Source organism: Ochotona curzoniae, unplaced genomic scaffold, assembly GCF_017591425.1.
Source record: "Ochotona curzoniae isolate NIBS_2020 unplaced genomic scaffold, NIBS_Ocur_1.0 contig_48, whole genome shotgun sequence".
In the NCBI taxonomy this organism is placed as follows: Eukaryota; Metazoa; Chordata; class Mammalia; order Lagomorpha; family Ochotonidae; genus Ochotona; species Ochotona curzoniae.
In genome coordinates, this window is record NW_024466391.1 from 3,008,178 (window position 1) to 3,014,350 (window position 6,173).

The following is a 6,173-nucleotide window of genomic DNA, read 5'->3' on the forward strand; positions in this document are numbered from 1 at the left end:
ATGACTGCTTCGCCTGGGCTGTGTGAGCTTCAGGTGCATGTCACCCCCGCTGCAGGCCTGGCGGAGGTTGTGCAGTGCTGGATGTTAGTGCCGCTCTGGGGCCTGCCTGGTGTCAGCCCGCAGTAAGGATCACCTGGGGTGGGGTTGTCCTAGCACCTGCTCTTTTCCCCAGACACGCAAGGCCAGCAGAGGAGGGTCTGGGACCAGGGAAATGGGCTGGGCTTTGATCTCAGCCACGCACCAGGCCTCCTGCTAGCTCTAACTCCTACTCTGGTTCCTCAGCGGGAAAGCAACATGAGCACAGATCCCAAGGGCTGGTGCCTGTCATGGGCCTTGGCCCCTGGGAAGACACATATGCGTGCATGTGTGTACACGCACCCCACACACATGCACCGCTTGTGGCTCCTCTCAGGGCCAGACCTTTCAGGGACGTGGAGACCCTTCTCCCCTTGCTGGCCTGATTTTCCCTGGGGATGGGGTCTTGGGGAACCTGAACCCAGGGGACAGGGGCTCAGGATCAGGGGACTGTTCCCGGTGGTGGGTGCAGCCTTAGCTTGGGTCTCATGCTTTCATGGCACCACTTTGTCTTTGGGGTGTCCTTATATCTTCTTTCTGCTGGGACTGTCAGACAGTGTGTCCCTGGAGCATGGAGGACATGTTCCTAACTTTGTTTTCCTTCAGCCCTACCTGCTGGGAGGTGGTGAAGGAAAAGGGGTCTCCCTTGGGAGTTGCTTGGAGTCTTATCTGGTTTCTGCTGCTTTGGCTTTCTCAGGGCCAGGCTTGAAGGAACTGTGCCTTTTCCAGTCCCTGGGCTTGACACGGAATGAGCCTTTTAATCAAAAAATGTAATTTTCCTTGTTTCTGAGAAGTTGAAGATGATTAAACTCGTATCTCCCTGTTTCTTTGGTTTCCCTTTCGGGAGCGTGAGCTGGTGCCTACTTGGGATTTGTGCATATTTACTCCCCTTTGGGGTTCGTTTCTTTGACTCCATTTCCCAACCAACCAAGTAGGAAAGATGAGTTTGTGCCCTCCTCAGGGCAGATATGACTGGGGCTGCTGCGATGCCTAGAGCAGGCAGGGCCCAGAGCTAGGAGGTGAAGGCAGCCACTGGGAGGGACGGGCTCCAACCCGGGCACTGGCCCAGGTGGGAGTCCTCACCCTGTGTCCTCAGGCTGGGCAGATGCAGTTGTAGTAGGAGGAGGATGTTTTATTTACTCACCCCACCCTGCCATTACCCTCCCCCCTGTTGGATCCTGGGACATCTCTGCTGGCTGAGGAGCCCAGGGTGGCCAGCCTTGACTTCCCAGAACTTAGTGTGAGAACCCCAGTGTCTGTCTGGCCCTTGTTGTGCTCCCAGGGAGGGTGCCTTATTTCTGAGGTACCTGCCTCTGCCATTTACATTCCCAGGGGTGGATGCTGCAAAGGGCACCCCTTTTCTTCTGTTTAAGTCAGAGGGGCATGGAGAAATCCCCCAGCTGTTGGGTCACATTCCAAATGGCTGCAGCAGCAGGGGCTGGGCAAGGCCCAAATAGGAGCCAGGAGCCACACCTTGGTCTCATTATGGGTGCAGGGACCCAGAAAGGTTATAGGAGTCGGCTTCCAATGAGACAGGGATGGTGACCTTGGCAGGGATGTGGGTAGGGAGAATAGAGAGCTCTGTGCCAATCCGCAGGCTTGGGAGGAGCCTGCACCAGGACACAGCCCAGGCTGGGGCAGGTGAAGTAGAGGTGGTATATGGCAAGGTGACAGCCAGCCATAGAATGGGACACAGATTGCCACGTGAGTGGAAAGCCAAAGGGGGAGGTTGATATCTAGATATGAGGTGTGAATGAGGGGTCTGTGACCCCCACCAGGGTGGAGATGAAGGGGCAGCAGTGGGCAAGAGCCAAGCAGCCAGAAGCTGTGGAGCACATGGGCCAGGGATGCCCTGCCTGACAGCAGAGAGGAAGCAAGCAAGACACCCCCAACCTCCTGCCCATTGCAGAGACCTGTGAGGAAGGTCATCCACACAGCCCAGGGCATGGCAGCTGAGTATGTTAGAACTTCAAGTTGGCCCACGTGACTGCCCTCTTCACGTTGTTGGGTGCTTGGTGGGTCTTCACAATTCCCTACTCCACAGTGGCTTCAGAGTCCCTTTTTGTCCAGTGGCCAGCACTAGAGGCACCAGTGTGGGTATACACCCTGGGTAGAATACCTTAGCTCACCCCTCATCTGTGAATGCTTGGATCACAGGTCAGCCAGGACTAATGCTGGCTCTACAAAGTGGGGGACACACTGGGTCTTGCCCACTCGTGGAGGTCGGGCTTTGTGCTGTCTTGTGGCTGCTAAATGCTTTTCCCTGTTTTTGCTCCTGTCCTGAACTAGAGACTGGGAGCATTGAGAGGTAATGTGGGCGCTGTAGCCAGGGCTACCAGCCAGCCTGGGCCTGCAGTGGTGGAATTTCAGGGGAACAGTGTTCATGGCCAGGCGTGGGCAAAGGGAGGAGGCAGTGGGCTGGGCCCTCTGCAGCAGCATCCGTTTCCTGTTTTTATTGGGGACCACTTAGTGACATTCCTTTATAGAAGGCAGATTGTCATGGGAACGGGATGGATGCCCAGTACATTTCTTTGTCCTGTCCAACGTGTCCGTCTCTGCCTGGATGTGTGGGTTTGCATGGGGATTGAATATGTTGACCAAGGCTCTGCCCTGCAGAGGCAGAGCCGTGGACAGGAACAAGAGACTGGCTGTGGGTACCAAGAGATGTGGGGCCAGAGTGTCCATGGGAGTGGGATGGGGGGTGTCCCTGAAGCTTCCCTTCATTATGGGAGTGGGGCTGAGCTGGTGGATGCTCCCTTGTCAGCTCCTCCCAGCACCCCTGTGGCCACTGGTGCTGGGGTGAAGAGGCTCATGGCTGGAGTGTGGGTGCCAGAAGCTTCTGAGAGATCTCCAGATGGGAGAGTGTCCTTGATTCTCATCTTTGTTCCCTGGGGTTCAGGCAGAGTCAGTCCCTGGATTGGGAGGCAGAAACCATGAGTAGTGTAGGGGTGCATTCTGTTGTGCCATGCAGGTGTCACCCTGAGGCCCAGCTGAGGTTACCCCACAAGGCTGGCATTTTCTGGAGTGCACTTCTCCCTGGGTCTGTGAAAGTTGCTTGGGTCAGTGCTTGCACTTGCTCCTGCAGAGTTGTCAGGGCCACAATGCCCCGAGCCTGAGCTAGAATCTTGTTTTTCTTCTTCACTGTGGGTTGTCACATTCTTGTTTATGCCTTGAATGTCGTGCTGTGCCGGGCTTTGTCTGGACCACTGAGCTGTGGTTTCATCTTCAGCCCCCTTTCTCCCTGGTCCTCAGAACTGTGCTGGTACCAGATCTCGTGGACCCAACAGCTATCACGTGTGCAGCTGGGAATCTGGGTAGAGATTCACTATTGGTGCCTAGGTGCACGCCAAGGTGGGAACACTTTGGTCTAGGTGAGCAGGGGACACTTTGGGGCCGATAAAGTGCAGCTCCCAGGCTTCAACCAGGGCCTTGCCTGGATCTCCCTGCAACAGCTGCTTGATGACACCCTTGCTTGGGGTCTCTTCCTTCTGTCTTAGGTAGAGAGGTCAGATGAAGTGACCCAGAGAAGGTGGGCCTGCTAAGGCTAAGGAGGCCAGGAAAACAGCCCAGCAAAGGTGAACAGGATGCCACCATGAAAGAGTGTCCTGCAGCTGAGTGGGCAGCACTGGGCTGGGTGCTTTGGAGTTCAGCACCGCACGGGTGGACAGCTCAGTGGTTCTGTAGCCTGCTAGTGGAAGTGCTGGCCATGCTAGACCTACAGTGACTGCCTGAGCTCTGGCCCTGCAGAGGACACCCTGGATTCCACATTGTATGTTCAGGGATGGCTGCAGAGTGGCAGAGGCAAAGACAGGGGCGACTGGACTTTCACTTGGCCAGCTCTACTCCCTGCATCTGAGGCCTGAGCAGGGAGAGCTGGGCAAAGGCCTCGGCAAGAAGTGGAGGTGAATGGCTGTGGAATTCTGTCCATTTACACCCAGGTCCACAGGCAGCTATCACTGGGGTCTCCTCTAAAGCATGTGACATGATGGGATGTCCCCCACAGAGGGGAGGAGAGGTTGTTGACTCAGCACATGGGGGGTTGGGAGCACTTGGACATGTGTGGGTGTCCACTGAAGGGGGCAGTGGGAGCTGACAGCCCATGAGACATGGGGCTGTGGGGATGGCAGCTTTGCCTCAGACTTTGTGGAAGGAAGTGGGGTATGCACTGGGGTCCCTGAGGGGGCAGAATATTGGTGTCCACTTTGTGCCAAGGCACATGTGGGAGAGGGCTAGGGACCCAGTGAGACATCTGGCAGGTGACCCTGAGTGCATGGTAGGAGCAGGGACTGCATGGCTCCTGGGATCAGAGGTCTCCCTCTCCCTTCTGCCTCGCCTAGGGTGCTCCCTGGCCTTGCAACACTTCTTCCCCTTGTCTCAGGAGCACTTGAGTCAGCAGGGTCTTGTGGATCTTAAATCTATTTGTGTGCAGTTCCTCTGGGTTCTGGGTGCCCCACTCTTGGCTGGGCCTAGGATCATCCCTGCCCACTGCTCTTTGCCCTCTCACCATGCTTCCACTGCCACCATCTGCCCATTGGTCACCTTGAGGGGTGTATCCTGAGGTGGGCACCCTGAAAGCTCCCCCAGACCTTTGATGAGGAGAAGGAGGCTGTGCCGTAGGAAATGTACTGGCCAGGGCTGGGTCCATACTGAGCACTGTGGGTGCTGCTGCAGGGGTGGAGTGGGTGAATGTAATGTGTGGGGCCTTATCCTGTGTCTGCATTCTTGGTTCCCAACATCCAGCCAAAGGAGCTGGGTTCTAGTGAGGCTATGCAGGCCTCTGAGCATGTGCCAGGGATGAGCCTGCGTGATTCACCCTGACTTGGCAGAAGGGAGCAGAGTAGAGTAGGCATGTCTGTTCTTTGTGACTCTGAGCTGTACCCCAAGACTCACTGGGCTCTGGGGCTTGAGGTGGCCAGACAGGGTTCTTTGATGCACGAATTGTCCTCCTCCTGTGGTCTTCCAACACCAGCTGGGGGTCACAAGCCAAGCTCCTGGAGTGGAAGCAGCAGCTCTGGCTGTTGATGGGCCCAGAGCTCAGAGTGAGGTTGAGCCTGAGAGACCCTTCCCAGTCAAGGTGCAGACCATTTAGGTGGCTGTGGCTGCTCAAGAACAAGGAATCTACCTGGCTTGAGTTTGCAGCACATAAATATTTTTAGAAAACCTTTCCTAAGAACACGGACAGGGTCTCCATGAACTCTCGTGTGTATTCTGGCTGGATGCCAAGCCCCATAGTGTGACCTTGGAGGGGAGGCACCATGCAGGGCTCCCACCTCCTCCCTAAGGGTGAGCCGTGGGCTGTGGGGACTATGGGTTCACAGGCTCAAGTCCGTGATTGAGCACCTTCACTGGTTTGGCCTCTGACAGTGGGCAGCCATGGGTGTGCAGGAGCACAGACCACATGTGTGCCAGAAGCAGGAAGAGCAGCTGTGCTGGGAATCATCCTTGTGACGGGAACACACCTTTCCAGGGCAGCCTCATGCCCCAGGGACCTCCCACCATGGGCCCATTCTCAGTGCCACCAACAAGGAGCTCTGTGCTTAAAGCCCTGAGGGTCTCCAACCAGAGCAGCAGTATCCCCTCCCAGGGCTCTCCTGGGCCTTCTGTGGGCAGCATCCACTGGGATCAGGTAATCAGGCAGTCGGGCCAGTAGGATCCTCGAGGCCTGACTGGAGGTCCTGGCCTGTTGGGGAGAGAACAGTGGCTGAGTGGGAAGAAAGGGTCCTTCGGGATCTGCAGGATGGCAGGTAAGAGGGGGACAGTGTGTGCTGGGTGGGAGGCAGCTCCCCTGTCCTCTGGTGCTGAATCTGCTCAGTGTCAGCCTCACCCAACCAGGTGAGTGACAGGTGCTGGCGCAAGGCCGTTGGATTAGGAGATGCCAAGATTCCCAAGGCGTGAGCAGAGCTGTGCCCCTAGCAGTGGCAGGGAGGGGGCCTTGTGAGAGTGGGGGTGGTGACACTGGGGACCCTGTGAGGGCAAGGAAGTACAGGGGGTGCTTGCAGCTCCCTAAGCCCCACTGCTGGCCATCCTGACCCTAACCCTGACCAGACCTTCCTTGTCTCTGTTGCATGGGTCTCAGACTTGGGGCCACCGTGATGGCT